This window comes from Labrus bergylta, chromosome 16 (assembly GCF_963930695.1).
Source record: "Labrus bergylta chromosome 16, fLabBer1.1, whole genome shotgun sequence".
Lineage (NCBI taxonomy): Eukaryota > Metazoa > Chordata > Actinopteri > Labriformes > Labridae > Labrus > Labrus bergylta.
In genome coordinates, this window is record NC_089210.1 from 2491310 (window position 1) to 2507002 (window position 15693).

The window sequence follows — 15693 nt, forward strand, 5'->3', positions numbered from 1 at the left end:
TATTTCCATTTCTGAAACAAAAATCGGACAACTATTTAATTACCCTTTTTAAAAAAACTATTGCATTTTCTGACTCAAATTTTAGTTTTCGGGGAAAAGCCTTAAATTTCTGTTTTTCCTTTTTCAATTTTCAATTTTTACGCTTTTCAGTCTGTGGCCCGGAAATAAATAAATAATTGCGCGGATTGGTCCGCTTGTCAGGAAGGGTCAGGAAGGTCGCGGTGCTCGTCTAGTTTAATTTCAACTTGGTGTCGGTACGGTAACAATTCCTTGTGCGCAATGGACTCAACCAGTTATATCCTTTTTAAAGGAAACAAAAGGCTAACGCTTAAGGAGGACGACATGATTGGAGACAAAATCGCCAGAATATTCCAGGTAGGTAACACTTTTTTCGTTTGCTTGGAGAACATGCTAAAATCAAAGGATGCTATGCATAGCACACGAATAGCCGACTGATTAAGGCTTCTCAATGTTTTCTTTCAAAGGTATATGCTCCTAGCCTGTACATAACTGATGATGACAATGTGGCGATATTCCTGGAATCGGCTGGACATTTCAGCTGCTTGGACCTTAGACCTCGTGGCCACTATGAGGTTCATGGGGATAATATTGCTCTACAAGTCGCCGAACAGACTCCTCCATTGTCAGGCCAGAACCGTTTCCAGTTCCATCGTATAGCACAGCCCACTGCTGCTCTAGGATCACCTGCTCAGGCCATCGCTCCCACTACCCCGCGAGCAAGCATGAGTAACACCTTCCAAAGGTACCCCCAGTTCCATCCCTTCAGAGCCCCTACCCTTGACTAACAAGCTACATATTAAAAAGGGGGTTCGTTTGGGCCAAGGCTAGCTACATAAGAATACATCAACATCATTGTATTTGTTTTTGTGATCCTTTGTAACCAAGATAATTTTAAAACTTGAATCAGTTGTAATTGGATCAATTGTAATGTAGGCTATGTGTTTGAGATGGAATTAATTGATTTGACTTGATGTAAACCACTCCCAAATGAGCTCAGCCAGTGGAAACTGAAGCCTGCCCTTATGGTTGTACTCAGACTGTTTGAGTTTGAAGCCACAACCACAGGTATCCTTGCAAAAATACATGATGCCCTGCAGAGTGATGACCCTCTCATCCTGACTGATGCCCAGGGAAATGAGATTGTGGACTCCGAAAGGACAAGAGGTACTAATTGAAAAAATGAATAATTGCATAAAAATAAATGAAAATGCTTTGTTTGATAAACTACATGCCCCATCTACTTCAATACTGTGCTCTCTTTATCGCTTAATTTTTTGGACCCACAAAGTATTCTGTTCAGCTGTAAATGTGTTTACATTATATCTGTTACATGATTTGTCTTCCTCTCTTGCTAGGATCCAAGTATTGGAAGCAAACTGCAAAAAAGTTTCTTGCTGTCCCAGAGCAGATCTTCCATGAGTTCCAGCAAGGAACAAAGGGAAAGAAACTGAGGTAAACATTTGAGTTACTGCCTATCAATATTTGTCTTTATATTGTTTCAAATAACATCTCTCTTAAAAAAAACAAAACAAGAAAGAGTTATATGAATATTGTATAATACATTTGTTTTTTGGTTTTGTTTTTAACCCTCCTTGTAGTAATAAAGATATGGACTCCACAGGTCTTCAGGGGGTCCATGATAAAATAGAAGAAGTGATCTTGGCTGCTCAAGGACTGAGTGAAGTCACCACAGTCATAAAAGACCTGTCAACACATGCCAGCAGCACCAGGGGCACCATGCTGGTTCTGACCAACACCATGATAACACACATGAAGGATGCCTTTGGTCGTATTGTATGCAAAGGTCTGTAACATAATTTGTTGTTTGATCTATATTAAAATCTACCTTTTAAGCAGGATCTAGTTGAATGTTCAAGTGAATCAATCATTAATTTTTGCTTTTCCATGTTATAGTGAAACTGTCCCTTGCCAAGCTTTTACACATATGTAATATGTAGATTAAAGGAACAGTTCACCCAAAAATTAAAATTCTGTCATCATCTATTCACCCTCATGCCAGTTAAAACACAAGTAGCAAGTGGGTCTCCATTGACTTTCTATGCACTGTGTTGAAGTCAACGGAGACCCACTTGCTCTCCAGTAGTGCTGCAACCTCCTTGTGTGTTATATGGACAAACTACACCTGTGTTTTAACTGGCATGAGGGTGAGTAGATGATGACAGAATGTTCATTTTTGGGTGAACTGTTCCTTTAAGTAAAGACAAGATAATATATTGAACTCTAATATTGCATATGTATTGTCCTTTTTATTTTTTTCATCAAACAGGGCTAATGGAAGAGCCTGTGATTGCTGTATGCTGCAAAAGCTTTGTTGGCTGCAAAAACTGTGTTGACCAGTGGATGCTGACATCTGACCAGTGCCTCAAATGCAGGGCACGAGTTCTCTGTCAATGTACACAGGCTGACCAGTCTTGACAATGTTCTCTCCATATTGGCTGGTGTAATTAAGATGGATTAACCCTTTAAGTGTGATTGTATCACATTCTATGCTTTAAGCTTCATTACCTCTGTTACATCTAGCTAATTGCCTTGTTCTAAAGTCAGTTGTAATTTTGCACTTGTTCAACAGCTGTAGAGGATACAGAATAGTTTTATTTTTATACATTTTTTGTATTTCATGTTGCACTTAAGACAAATATTGTGTAATGTTTAACATTGCTATTGTTGCAATTTTAGCAAGTGTTTGATTTTATTTGTTAAAGGAAAGTGACAAAATATACAGTATATCCAGAACCAACTTGTCTTTATTTGACATATTCATGCATATTGCTGCGTAATGTTTATCAGATACAGCAATGCATCTTGAAAAGGTACAAAGTTATAGTTTACCACATTATCTAATAAAACTGAAATATCAGGGTACTCTACAGCAAAAAGTTGTTGCTGATATTTTGTCCTCCTCAGTTGAGAAGGGGTCAGTTCCAAAGCAGGAGACTCTAGTCAGTGAAGAGCCAACATCCTGCTGGTACATGTCTGCTGCTTGGGAGGCATGTGGCAACAACTCCTCTCCCAGTTTTTTTGGACATCCTCCTGCTGCCGAACAATTGGGTGTTCCTTTGCCTGTGAAGCAAAGCATAGGTCACAAAATGTGATTATGGTTAAAATTCACTGTCAACTTTAAAATAAAAAGTTCACAAAAAAGGACTGGATTGTGTGATACATGTTTTTTTTATTTAACTCACCTGGGATTCTGTGTGCATTCCATGCATGTACAGCTCTTGTTATACCAATCTTGCAAAGCTCAGCAGTAAGGTTAGATGTACAGTATCTAGTCACGTTGTCATCCATGTTGAGGACTTCCTGATCCTGCAGCTGTATGAGGGCCTCCTTCACTGGGTAATTTACCCGGTTATTTATCTCTACCCACGTTCGCTCTACCGTATGATTCTGTAGACAAGAAAAGGGTAGATTTTTTTTTCAACTAAAAGGTAGATAATATAAAAACAATACTCAATTAAAAGAATCTCCACTACATTTAGTCTGCAAAATCAACATGGTGAGAGGAAACAGGATTATATCAGATGGAAAAAGTTTACAGACAGTATGAAGAGGTTTGATTAGGAGTCCAAGGAGCAGGACCATTGATGCGTATGGGTACCTACAAGCACGCTCACTCAAGGGTGCATCTGGTTAAAGTGATATTTCGGTTTGCACAAAGTTGTGTCCTATCGGGTGATATGCTATAGATATTCAACTCACCACAGTGTTTTTTTGCAAGATCTCCTCGTAGTGCCCCCCCCCCCCCACACACATTTTGTACATTAAGGAGACCGTTACTTCACCTTTGTTGACTGAGTTTGGCAATATGGTTGCCTTTGCAAGTTGTGTCTGTGGTTAGACAGCATCTCCTGCATGTAGAGGGACAAGTACAATTCCCGGCCATGGTCCACCCTGACCTGGTCCCACATCCAAGAACTGCTGATCTGTAAAATAGTGAAACATGACTCAATCAAATGTTGACTCATCAAATGTTGAGTCTGCAATGTAGGATAGACCAACAATATTGCAATCTACTAGTGCACCGTTTTTGTGACTTATTGAAAAGAAGGGTGGCTATATTGGTCACAGATTTTTTTTTTTACTGTCAGAAATGTTTACTTCGAAATTTTGAGTTGTTTGTTTATTATTCTCACTTTAACAGAAGAATGTAAACAGGTGAGATGGGAACATTTTCATTTTTCATTCAGTTGCATAATAGTTCTACACACTTATAGTTGCCTAATAATTGTGCACACAGATTCTAAGAAAGCCAAAACCTTACTTTTACTTTAAGGTTTGAGGTTTATTAACATTTTGGATTGACCGAAAGCACTGTATTTTTCAGGATTCATTTTATTATTTAACAACTACAGTGCTTTTGGTCAATCCAAAATGTACCCCCTGTTGTACCTCAGAGTACCCCTTGGGGTACACGGACCCCCATTTGAGAAATAATGGGTCAGTATGCCTATCACAAATAAAAAAGACAAAAAAAGCCGTTAGAATCCATATAACGTATAATAGTTTGTTATACGGATTCGACCGTTTTTCTAAAAAGTCACAAACAGTTTTAAAAAATGTCCAAAAAATTGAAAAAAGTCACAAAGTCACAAAAAAACTTGCAGAAAAGTGAAGTTGTGAGAAAAGTTAGTCTTTATATTACATACAAAGTAAAAAAAAAGTACGTATGTATAAAGACTAACTTTTCCATGGACTTTTTCACAAAAAAATTACGCCTGCCTGAATTTTTGCCCTGGATTCTGAAATCAGAGAAAGGTTGAGAAAAGAAAAGTTAAGAAGTACTGGACTAACCTGTAAACTTCTTCATATATCGTGAGGTTATTCTTGACTGGCATGGTTGTGTGGGCAACGACCTTACTGCTGTACCCATCTATTGCGAGAACATGTGTCACTCCAAACATGACCAATTTTTCATTCTGGTCGATGTGGATTTTGTGTCCCATGTATGCAGCACTGTAGGGGACGGGGTTAAGGTTACGTGCACCCTTTGGGGGAAAAGTAAGTAAAAGTTAGCTAGTAAAATACATTATACAATATACCACAACATTAAAGGCTTGCAAAAGATACTTACACGTTTGCGCATTTCGTGATAGGGACAATGAGTTGTTCTCAAAATCTTCCCCACCCGGCGTTCACCAGCAACCACTCCCATTGCAGACAGGTACCCGGTCATCATCTTTCCACCATATGTTGACCCTGTCTGATGAATCAACATAAGTAAGCTGTAACATGTAGGCCTAGTCTTCATGGATTTATATTTCATAAAATATATACGTAGTCTAGAAATAAATCAACAGAGGTGGGTAGAGGAGCCAAAAATTGTACTCAAGCAAGAGTATTGCTACTTCAGCATAATATGACTCAAGTAGAAGTAAAAAGTAGTCATCCAAATAATATTTGAGTTAGAGTAAAATAGTACTTGGGGGGGGAAAAAACTACTGAAGTACTGAGCAACTGTTGAGTAACATCTGATTAATTTGTGAAGACATGCATTTAATCAGAAAAAAATAATCTTCAGGTAAATTTGAGTACTTCCAATCAATAAAATAATAGAATAAATAAAAATGAAAAATAAATTGAATATTTACAAAATAACAAATTACAGCACAAGAAACACACATTTCCAAATGTGATTGTTGAAACACAGTCAGGTGGTAGAGCCTATGGCGGAAGTCCCTCTGTCCGACAAAATAAAACATTAAATTGATGCGTAGGGGGGATGATAATAATAATAATAATAATAATAATAATAATAATGCGTAGAATAGTGAATGGGTAAAGAGAAAAGTAACTAGCTCAGTGTAGCCTAATGGAGTGTAGTAAGAGTACATTCTTCTTCACAAATCTACTCAAGTAAAAGTAAAAAGTATGGAGATGATGTAAAACTATCTTAGAAGTACAATTCATCCAAAAACTTAATCAGGTAAATGTAACATAGTAAATGTAACTTGTTACTACCCACCTCTGTAAATCAAAGAAATCCAAAATAACTTAGGCCTACCTGATTTATTGCTCTGCTGATAGCAACCTCTAATTGTGTGTTGGATACATGTCCCCTCCTGGAAATGTTGTGATGTGCACAAAATCTCCTGACACTCATTTCAGAACATCCTTGCTGCACACCTAATTGTAATAAATTTGTGGAAATATCCGCGTGCGAGAGATTTTGAGCAATCATTTCTCTAATTAAATGTCCACAGGGCTCGAGTGACACCATCTCGTCCAGTCTTCACACTCCTGCCAACCGAATCTGCTACTGTTGTGCTAAAGACGTGCTAATCGTGGGAAAAAAAGGTAAAATACTGCTTCCGGTTCTCCTTATAATACCGGTAATAATACAGATATCCCCGCTTTTTTGCATTTTGGATCAACATAGATTGGATTCTTCGTGTTTATCTGGTAATATAAAAATCCATAATAGGAAAACAACACAAAATCCAATTTTATGGCTATATTTTAATGGAAAACAGCTCTTGTTTGTTTGTTTTAAAATCTGCTCCATACATTGAAAAAGAAAAATGCCTGTTTTTTTGTTTTCCGACTTGCGTTTCAGCATTGGAAACAGAATGAACGGAAGGTACACGGACCCTTAAGCCACCGATGACGTCTGAACGCTGATATTTTTAGTGTCGACATGTTTTTAAAGTGTATTTTTTAAAAAACCTTCTCTTAATTTTCTAATTGTGATATTTTTTTGTAAATGAAACGTTTTATCGACCGTGTTAAACTCTCGGCACGTGAGCGTAGTTGTACCGTTACTGTACTGAGAGATTCTGTGTGATTCGGTTTGAATGTGAAGTGTTTGTTTCGCTGTAACGTCGGTTTGTTTGTGTGACTTTTAACATATTACATTTTTTTTTTATGTACAGAAACACTGAAGCTGTCGTCTTTGGTTCTCATCGACATAATATATGTTTGACACCTGCTTAGTTTTTCTTGTACTCTGTAAAAAGTGATGTTTTTTACATTTGATATTTTAACGTGCAGCGTTTAGGTTCAGAGTTCACCATAAAGATTTAATCAGGAGCTGTAGAGACAAAAATCACCTCAATAAAATACCATCTGTTCCTAAATGCAGCTTTGTCTTTTTATTACTTCACTCAGGCGGAAACATTAGAGTCATCTTGAGAGCGTGCCACATACCTTCATATACAGTTATTTATTACAGTGCTTCGTCTACCAATGACCAACCCTGCCTTTAAAGTCCCAAAGGTAAAACATATACATTATCTTGTGTGCTCATATTATCATCCACCTTGTCTGCATTAGATAACTTATTACCACAAGATCATTTTAATGTGCACACAAGATAACTTCCCACGTCTACTGTAGTACAGAATTAAAAATAAACAAGTATACAAATTGAACAAATATCAATATTGAATAATAGAAAAACAAACAAAACAGGAGGAGTCTGCTAATTTGGAGATATTCTTTTATAAATTTCTGATTTGTGATCTTTAGATTTTCAACAGTGGATAGATATTTTCAAACTAAAAGGAGGGTGCTTTGCTGAGCCATTTCATCGCATATAAGAAATATTTAGCCAAAATCAGAATTCATTTAAATAACATCTAGTTGTTGGGAATATATGACTTTTCTGAAGATGAGTAATATGTGTATCTTTCTCAGTTAATAAAGCTTCAGCACCAAGGGGCAACCTCCGGTCTCGAAAAATGAAGCCTATGCGGAAGTACAAAAAACTGCAGTTCCTCGAGGTTCCTCTTGAGGCTGGCTGCAGAAGCGCCGGAAGTGCCATAAGCCCACAGCCAAAAAAGCCCGTTTTCACCACAGGAATCAACATGTTTACAGCCTGGTTCAAAAAACGAGATATATCTGAGAAGTTGACGGCCCCTTCTCCTCACACTGTGGGGGGGGGGGGGGGGGGGGGAATTTTTTTATAACTCATCGGATTTTATTCTTTTAAGGAAAACGACTATGCCCATATTTGGGTGTGTCAGATTTGATTGACAGCTCTGCGTGCTGCATCTGTCTGTCAGGTCAGCAGGTCAGGAGGTCAGCAGGTCAGCAGGTCAGGAGGTCAGCAGGTCAGCAGGTCAGGAGGTCAGCAGGTCAGCAGGTCAGGAGGTCAGGAGGTCAGGAGGTCAGGAGGCTAACAGCTTGATCCTCTGATTTCTCCTCTTTCTTACTTCGTTTGGAGAGTTTGTTTAACACATATCTGACAACATACATGGCTTGCTGTGCGGTTAACAGACCATCCAACAAGTTGATGCTTCAGTTTTTTTCGGTAAGTGATATAGTAGTGTTATATTTACTGCTTACTCATGTGTTTATATTTACGGACCTAGCTTGTTTAGCGTTAGCTTGTAAACCAGTCGGCTAACTGTACTAATAATTCAGGTTATATTTGTTTCATGTTAAGATGAAGTACTATCCACAATAAACTGCTTAATTTTTCCTCACACAAAATCTGAGACCATTTGATGTGGAATATCATTGTGTGAGTGAGAGAGCTGAAAACAGCATGATTACAATAAGGTTTATCTTCTTAACTTTGAATAGATGTTGATTACCTGAATACTGGACCTCTGTTGTCTGGGTAGTACACTGTTGAATTTATAAATGTGCTCTTACACACAGATGAATACAGAAAAATAGATGAGAACAAACAAAATGATTTAATGAATAACTGATATTTTCTCTCTTTCTTTGCCATCCTGAAGACCCCTCACTAAAAGTCCATGTTCTCCTGGATCCATGTCACATGCTCGAGCTTCTTCTGAATGACTTTTCAACAGTCGAAGTTCTGCTGAGAGAAGATGGCCAGCAGATAGGACAGCAGTACATGAAGGAGCTCCACAGGCTTCAGGAGGAGGAGGAGGGTTTGCACCTTGGAAGACTGTATTCATGCTTCAGCTGTTCAAATAAAACTAGATCTCCTCCAAACAACTTGCAATCAAACCATTTTCTTCCTATTTTAAACCCTTTGTCCAGTTTAGATGGGAGAAGTTGATATTATGTGATATTGATCTGATAAGTCTACATTTCTAAATCATTTTTAACTGTTTTTATTCACAAGTTATTGATCTTATTTACTCTCCATGTATCTTGATTTAAGAATGGGGCTGTGTTTAAGGGCATATTTTTGCCATGACTCTGTTCCATCCCACTTTCAGAAATGAACTACATTAGTATTTATCAAAAGAATAAAAAGTTGTGTAAAAGTAGACTTCCTTCCCTAAGCTATTGAGTTGAGCATTAATGCACATTTTAGTCTTGTCCTTTTAAAATCTGAAATGTATACTCATAAGTAGACATAAAGGAGTGCATTTATATAGAAATATTTATTTAATCTGAAAAACAACATTAAAAAAAGTCTGTTTTTATAGCAGAGATGAACATGTTTACAGGTTGGTACAAAACAAACAAATAGATCTGATTAGCTCATGTCTCGATGGACACACACTGTACGGGGGGTGAATGTTTTGATGACTCATCAGTTTTGATTTGATGAAGGATAAGAGTTATTCACAATAAGGCGTGTAGCTGACCTGATTGACAGGTGGGCGCGGTGTAACGGTTTGTCAAAAGGTTTAAAACCCGTCTCAGCTCTCAGCCTGTGGGTGACATCACTCAGGCCATCCGGGGGAGACCTCCCTCACAGCGAGCTGTTGAAGAGAAGAAACTGAAGTCCACCCCAGAAGAACCAACAAACACAGATGTTGTTGAGGCTCAGGTTTCTTCCTCTGTCTCTGCAGCTCTCTGGGCACCTCGACGGACCAGTCACCAATAATCCACACTGTGTCTATAGGAGAAATACAAAGGTGTTCAATTAATGCCTCAGACAACATGTACAGTTAACTACATGTGACAGCTCAGGCTGTTTTTTTGTTATGAGCCACATCTGAAGGAATAATATTGAACAAGGTAGCTGCAACTCATCATAATAGATGCCAGTCTTAAACACTATTTTTTCTAATACTTAAAGTTTTTGGTGTGAAGCTGACACTGTCCACAGACTCCATGACTTCACAGGTTCAATAGAAAACAAATGTCTTATAATAAATACTAAATAATTATTTTTCATTTGCCATGTTCACCTCATCGCTGTTGACATCAGTAAATATAAGACTCAGACATTCCTCTTTTTGTCAGAACAGTAACATGAACTGTATGCTTTGTAATATTGATTTCTTCTGGATGTCTCATATTTATTTACAGTTTATGGATAAAACTTTGTGAATGTATTTCTCTGCTAACACTGACAAAGTCTAACTGCTCTGACAAATAACTAATAACCATAGTTGTATATTTAACAAAGTGTAGTTTTAAGACTTTAATTACATATTTGGGTTGAATATAATTAGTTTTAACTGTGTTGTAGAAAAGTTAAATGTTAACTTACTGTTTGTAGAGTTTTCTCAGGACGAGCAGGAATAGTTGATGATAGCAGCCTAGCTGTTAGCTATGCTGTCAAGTGGACTGCTGACGTCGAGCTGAATGGGCGGAGTTAAGTCCCGCCCATTCCCGCATATGGATGCGGCCTATGTTCAGCACCCGTTTGTGTTGTTTGTCATTTGATCAGAGCTGCTCGTCTCTCACGACACGTTATGCGCGGGAAAAGTGGAGCATGCGCAGAGCGTTTCGGCCAGTTCGGCCCTGGTTGAGTGCTGTATGTAATAATAAATGTCCTCCAAACCGCGTTTTCTAACACAATAAATGGACTCATTCAAAGCACATGAAGACGTAGACCTACTGACTCTGCTCTCGTGTCGTGTTGCTCTCATAATTGTCAATAAAGGTTTGTTAATAAAAAAGTTATAAACACGAAGACCTCCGAGTTTTTTTCTTGGACACTTGTACTGTACAACGTTCTGTCACTTCCCAGCATGCTTTGTGGTACTCGATAAACTGAAGATATTGAGCTGTTTAATGCTTTAAAAAGCAGCTGTTGTGTTTCTTAGTATTTGTAATGTGTGATTTACAGTAGAATGGTTTGTTGGCTTGTGTTCATTACGAGACTGTTTTTCCCCCCATGAGTCAGAGGGCTGTTGCTGTTGGTTATATAATTTGTTGAACGCTCTCTCATTAACATTTTTTCATTCATATCAGAATGCTTTCGAGCATTTTATGATGAAAACTCAAACTGAGTCTCGATGGGGCGGAGCGGAGCGAGACAATGATGATCCACTTGTTAAAGTGAATAACTCTAATGACTCAAACAGTCTCTCTTCATAACCTCGGTTTTGACCGTTCTTTGACGTCATCAAAGCGAGGGTTCAAATCGAATGTACCTGTCAATTCCATCCCATGGTTACTAAGCAACCACATCGACAGAATTTATTATAACTACACATTGGAATTATAAAATACAATTTTAAAATTATTAATTAAGTAATTAATCGATTAAGGCTGTATCGATTCTGAGGAAATTATTTAACATTTATTTATTTGTTGTTTTGAAAATCGAGATGTGTCTGTGATGAAGGTGACGTCAGTCTGAGAGCAGAGAAATGGAGAACAGCGCCACCTGTTGGCTGCACGACAGTACAACACTATCCCTGTTTTGTATTTAGATCCATACAACCTGATATCATTCACCTTTTCCATCTAAATGTATTATTATTATTATTATTATGTAAGATCAAGTCAAAAACATGAAGTAAACCTAATGTTATGTAACAAAATGATTTGAAGTCCATCCAACTAAATAAAAGTTCTTCAGAACTTCACCGTACATAGGCCTACATTTATTATTTTATCCGTCACTGTGACTTTAAATGTACATTTTGACTTCTTGTTGAAGGAGGACCCACCCTCTTTGAATCATGAGGGTCGTCAGGAAGGCAGCTGAAAAAACACTAGTGGGCTGAAATCACGAGAAAACTGTTGAGTCATTTATAGCGGGGCTCCAGGAGGTCCGCGGGCCCCAGTTTGAGAAGCCCTGGAGTCGGTGAAGTTGAGTCCGTTGTCAGCTGTGAGTCAGCCTGCAGGAACCAGGAAGTGCGTTCATCCCCGATTTGAACAGCAGGTTTATCCTGCAGTACAGCAGGAACTCCCTTTAAAAAAAAAAATCAAATCAAATGTAAATACCCAGATTTAAATATACAATATGATAGATAGATTTTAAATAAATGTAAATAGTCTTTACCTCTGTTTTCTTTTAATAAATCAAAGTTTAATTTGATTTCTGCTCGTTGTTTTCATTATAGCTATACTAGTTCATTTTGATAATCTACACAATAGAGGTTACATTTTGTGTATACTGTGAAGCAGGGTTGTAATAATACTCTTCATACTGACACTAACATTAGGTTTTAGTCATTTTTCTTAGTTCCATCAGACTAACTGGAGGTATTTTGGTGTAATGAAGCTATGAGGATTGGTTGAAGTGAAAGCGCAGTTGCTTCCGATTTACTCTTCTACTGATATTCTTACCTTTCTTTCCTGTGAGAAACTACTAGCAGTGGCTCCTTGATACTCATTAATCACTGGGACTGTAGTTTTCTGTGGATTTAGTCACAGCATTTTATTTATAATCTTAAATATTCAAACAGGTCTGGTTATTTTCTGGTCTCTAAGGTAGGTAGCTGGCAGTACAGTAAATAGTGTGCAGTCTAAATATTTTCTTGAGGGAGGAAAAGCAGCGTGTGTGACAGCGTTGAAGGTCAGATTATTTTCTTGTGATTTAGTTTGCACCTGTAGAGAATTCATACATAGTCCAGGTAAACAAAATAAACAACATTATTTAAATTAACCAAATGTGTTCAATTTATATACATTTTATGGATTGGTATATTAGATTAGCATAAAATCAACAATAAGATAATAGTAGAACCAGCTGATATCTGAATTTAATTTAAATGATTTTCATTAATTAAAAAGTATATTAAAGTAACACTAAACATAGCAAACATAACAATGAAGTAAGAAAATGAATGATTTCTCGGCCGCATTCGAAGGAGCCGCTGAATTGGGACAGCACTTGTCTCGCCGGTGTGACGCACTCGGTCTTGAAATGCAGCCCACGAAGGCTGCGGCCGCTGGAATGGGACACAGATATGAACAGCCTTTGAGGAGAAGCCATTCCTGGTTTGTTAAAAAAAAATGTGATGAAAACAGAAGCTTTTGATTTATTGCTTTATTTGAATTTGGACACTTTTGCTAGGCAACAGAGATCGACATTAAAAAAACAACAACATCTTATTAACATAGACACTTTAGGCTTGTACTGTGTCGAGGTTTCACACAAACTGTAGTCCTGGATTACTGGCCTCGTTCAGACTAAAAAGAAGGCCGTACAGACTGCACTCGTCACACCTGTTAGTGGGTCACAGTTACAGTTCCCCAGTTTCCCTTTGAGTGGTCAAATACTCTGACTGGATTAAGACAAAACAAAGAAATTAAAAAAAACGTCCCTACAGTGGTTCTCTAGTGCAAACTCAAAGAACCATCCCAGTGTTTTTGGACCCTCTGTCAGCACGACCTACCCTCAAATACACTTTGACTCTCTCCGCTGTATTTCAAAGCAGACTCTTAGATTCATTTTTAAAATCGGCCTCACAGGACAGAAGTCGTTTGCATTTTATATCACCTCCAACATTAAAAATTGTCCTGCAGAGACTTCCTCGAGTTCCCTTCCATCACGTCTGCTCTGACCTCTTCTGTCATGTCACTTGTTTGAGGAAAAGAGGCGCAGACGGAGGTTTTACTTTTGCACAATTTTTCCGTGATGGATTGTCTAAAGAAGGAAGACAAACGGAGACATAGTCCTTAAAGATGAAAGATGGGAGACGAGCTGCGACGCTAACCGCCCCCTTTACAAGTGACTGGGCAGAAAAATAACTCATTTAGCAACTGCTGAAAGTAAAAAAAGAGCAGAGCAGAAGTTGGGCTTCATGGTGTTTGTCTAAATACTTTGCAGATTTCAACTTGGTGATGTCACAAAAAAGACAAGCGGAGGACGTTTAGAATTCATCCTGTGGAAAAGAGTTTCAAAGTAACTTGATTTCAGGGTGTTGACCTTCCTTTTCTTGGTTTGGGAGGTAATAGCCTAGGGCTGTCTTAACCAGTTTATTAAGTGTGTAGACAGAGGTAATTGAGAAAACAATTAGCAGATTAATATTTCATGAAAAGAATCAAAAGTTGCAGTTATATTAAAAACACTTCAGCTGATGTTAGAGCATCACATCAGGTAAAGTTTGTAAGACACTTTTTTTTAAAGTCATTGAAACTTGAAGTGCAGGAACATGAGCTCTAAACTTCAAGGTAACCTGCCGATGATTATTTTATATTTCTGATTACACACGTCGGTCCAGAGGGAGCTTTAATCGAAGGCAGACGGTCCCTGAAATATGAGAACTCCTTCCTCTAAAAAGCAGAATATTGAGAGAATCATAACATGTAAACCTGATGTATGTGTGTTCAAAATATAATTCAGGACTCCTTCTCTCTGATCAGCACTGGAGCTGAAGAATCACTCAAGACAAATGTATTTAAGTGCATCCAAACGTTAGTCCTTTGCACCTTAATACATCTGTCTGAAGGGATTCTTCTGCTCCAGGACTTTCTTTCGATCCTGCCTGAGAGAAGGAGTCCACTGAGTCACATTTTGAACGTCTAAGGTTCTTCTGTGAGAGCACCGACCTCCGTTTGTTGAGTGGCTGATGCGCAAGAGTTTCCTCCTACTTTGCTAGTATGTATTTTTATGCTTCTGTTCAGATTTTACTCTAATAGTGGCACTTGAGAAAAGGCCATGAATCACTGAAAATATTAGAATCAATCATCTCGGGGGGGCGTCGATATCAGGATAGAATTTCCTCTCCTGTGCAAAAGGTTTCTTGTGATTCAGAGTAAATGTTGACATTAAGAATCGGCATCTTGGGAGCGCGGATATGAGAGAGAAAGGAGACGCTGATCTGGCTCAGGATGTTTTGTGTTCAAGTGGAAAAATGTTATCCTAATGTTGGCACTGCTTGAAAGGCAAAGGGTCACTTAAAAAGTAAGGATTCACCCTGTTGTGATAATGAATGTCAACAGAAATCGTCATGGTGATCAGGGCAGGTAGGCGTCTGTAAAGTACCAACATGCCTCGTCCTCCTCCTCCTCACTCTGACACTGCAGAGGGCTTCATGTGTGATTTGTACCTGCTTAGTTTTTCTTGTACTCTGTAAAAAGTGATGTTTTTTACATTTGATATTTTAACGTGCAGCGTTTCGGTTCAGAGTTCACCATAAAGATTTAATCAGGAGCTGTAGAGACAAAAATCACCTCAATAAAATACCATCTGTTCCTAAATGCAGCTTTGTCTTTTTATTACTTCACTCAGGCGGAAACATTAGAGTCATCTTGAGAGCGTGCCACATACCTTCATATACAGTTATTTATTACAGTGCTTCGTCTACCAATGACCAACCCTGCCTTTAAAGTCCCAAAGGTAAAACATATACATTATCTTGTGTGCTCATATTATCATCCACCTTGTCTGCATTAGATAACTTATTACCACAAGATCATTTTAATGTGCACACAAGATAACTTCCCACGTCTACTGTAGTACAGAATTAAAAATAAACAAGTATACAAATTGAACAAATATCAATATTGAATAATAGAAAAACAAACAAAACAGGAGGAGTCTGCTAATTTGGAGATATTCTTTTATAAATTTCTGATTTGTGATCTTTAGAT

The 15693-nt window shown here is 38.0% G+C and overlaps 1 long non-coding RNA gene across 1 annotated transcript; it reads left to right on the forward strand.

The window, feature by feature from the left end:
- Positions 1-7673: 7673 nt before the first annotated feature.
- LOC136183057 (uncharacterized) lies at positions 7674-8928 on the forward strand. The gene is made up of 3 exons (XR_010668883.1): positions 7674-8022; positions 8104-8290; positions 8727-8928. It is a non-coding gene; the product is annotated as an uncharacterized lncRNA (long non-coding RNA).
- The last annotated feature ends 6765 nt before the right edge of the window (positions 8929-15693 follow it).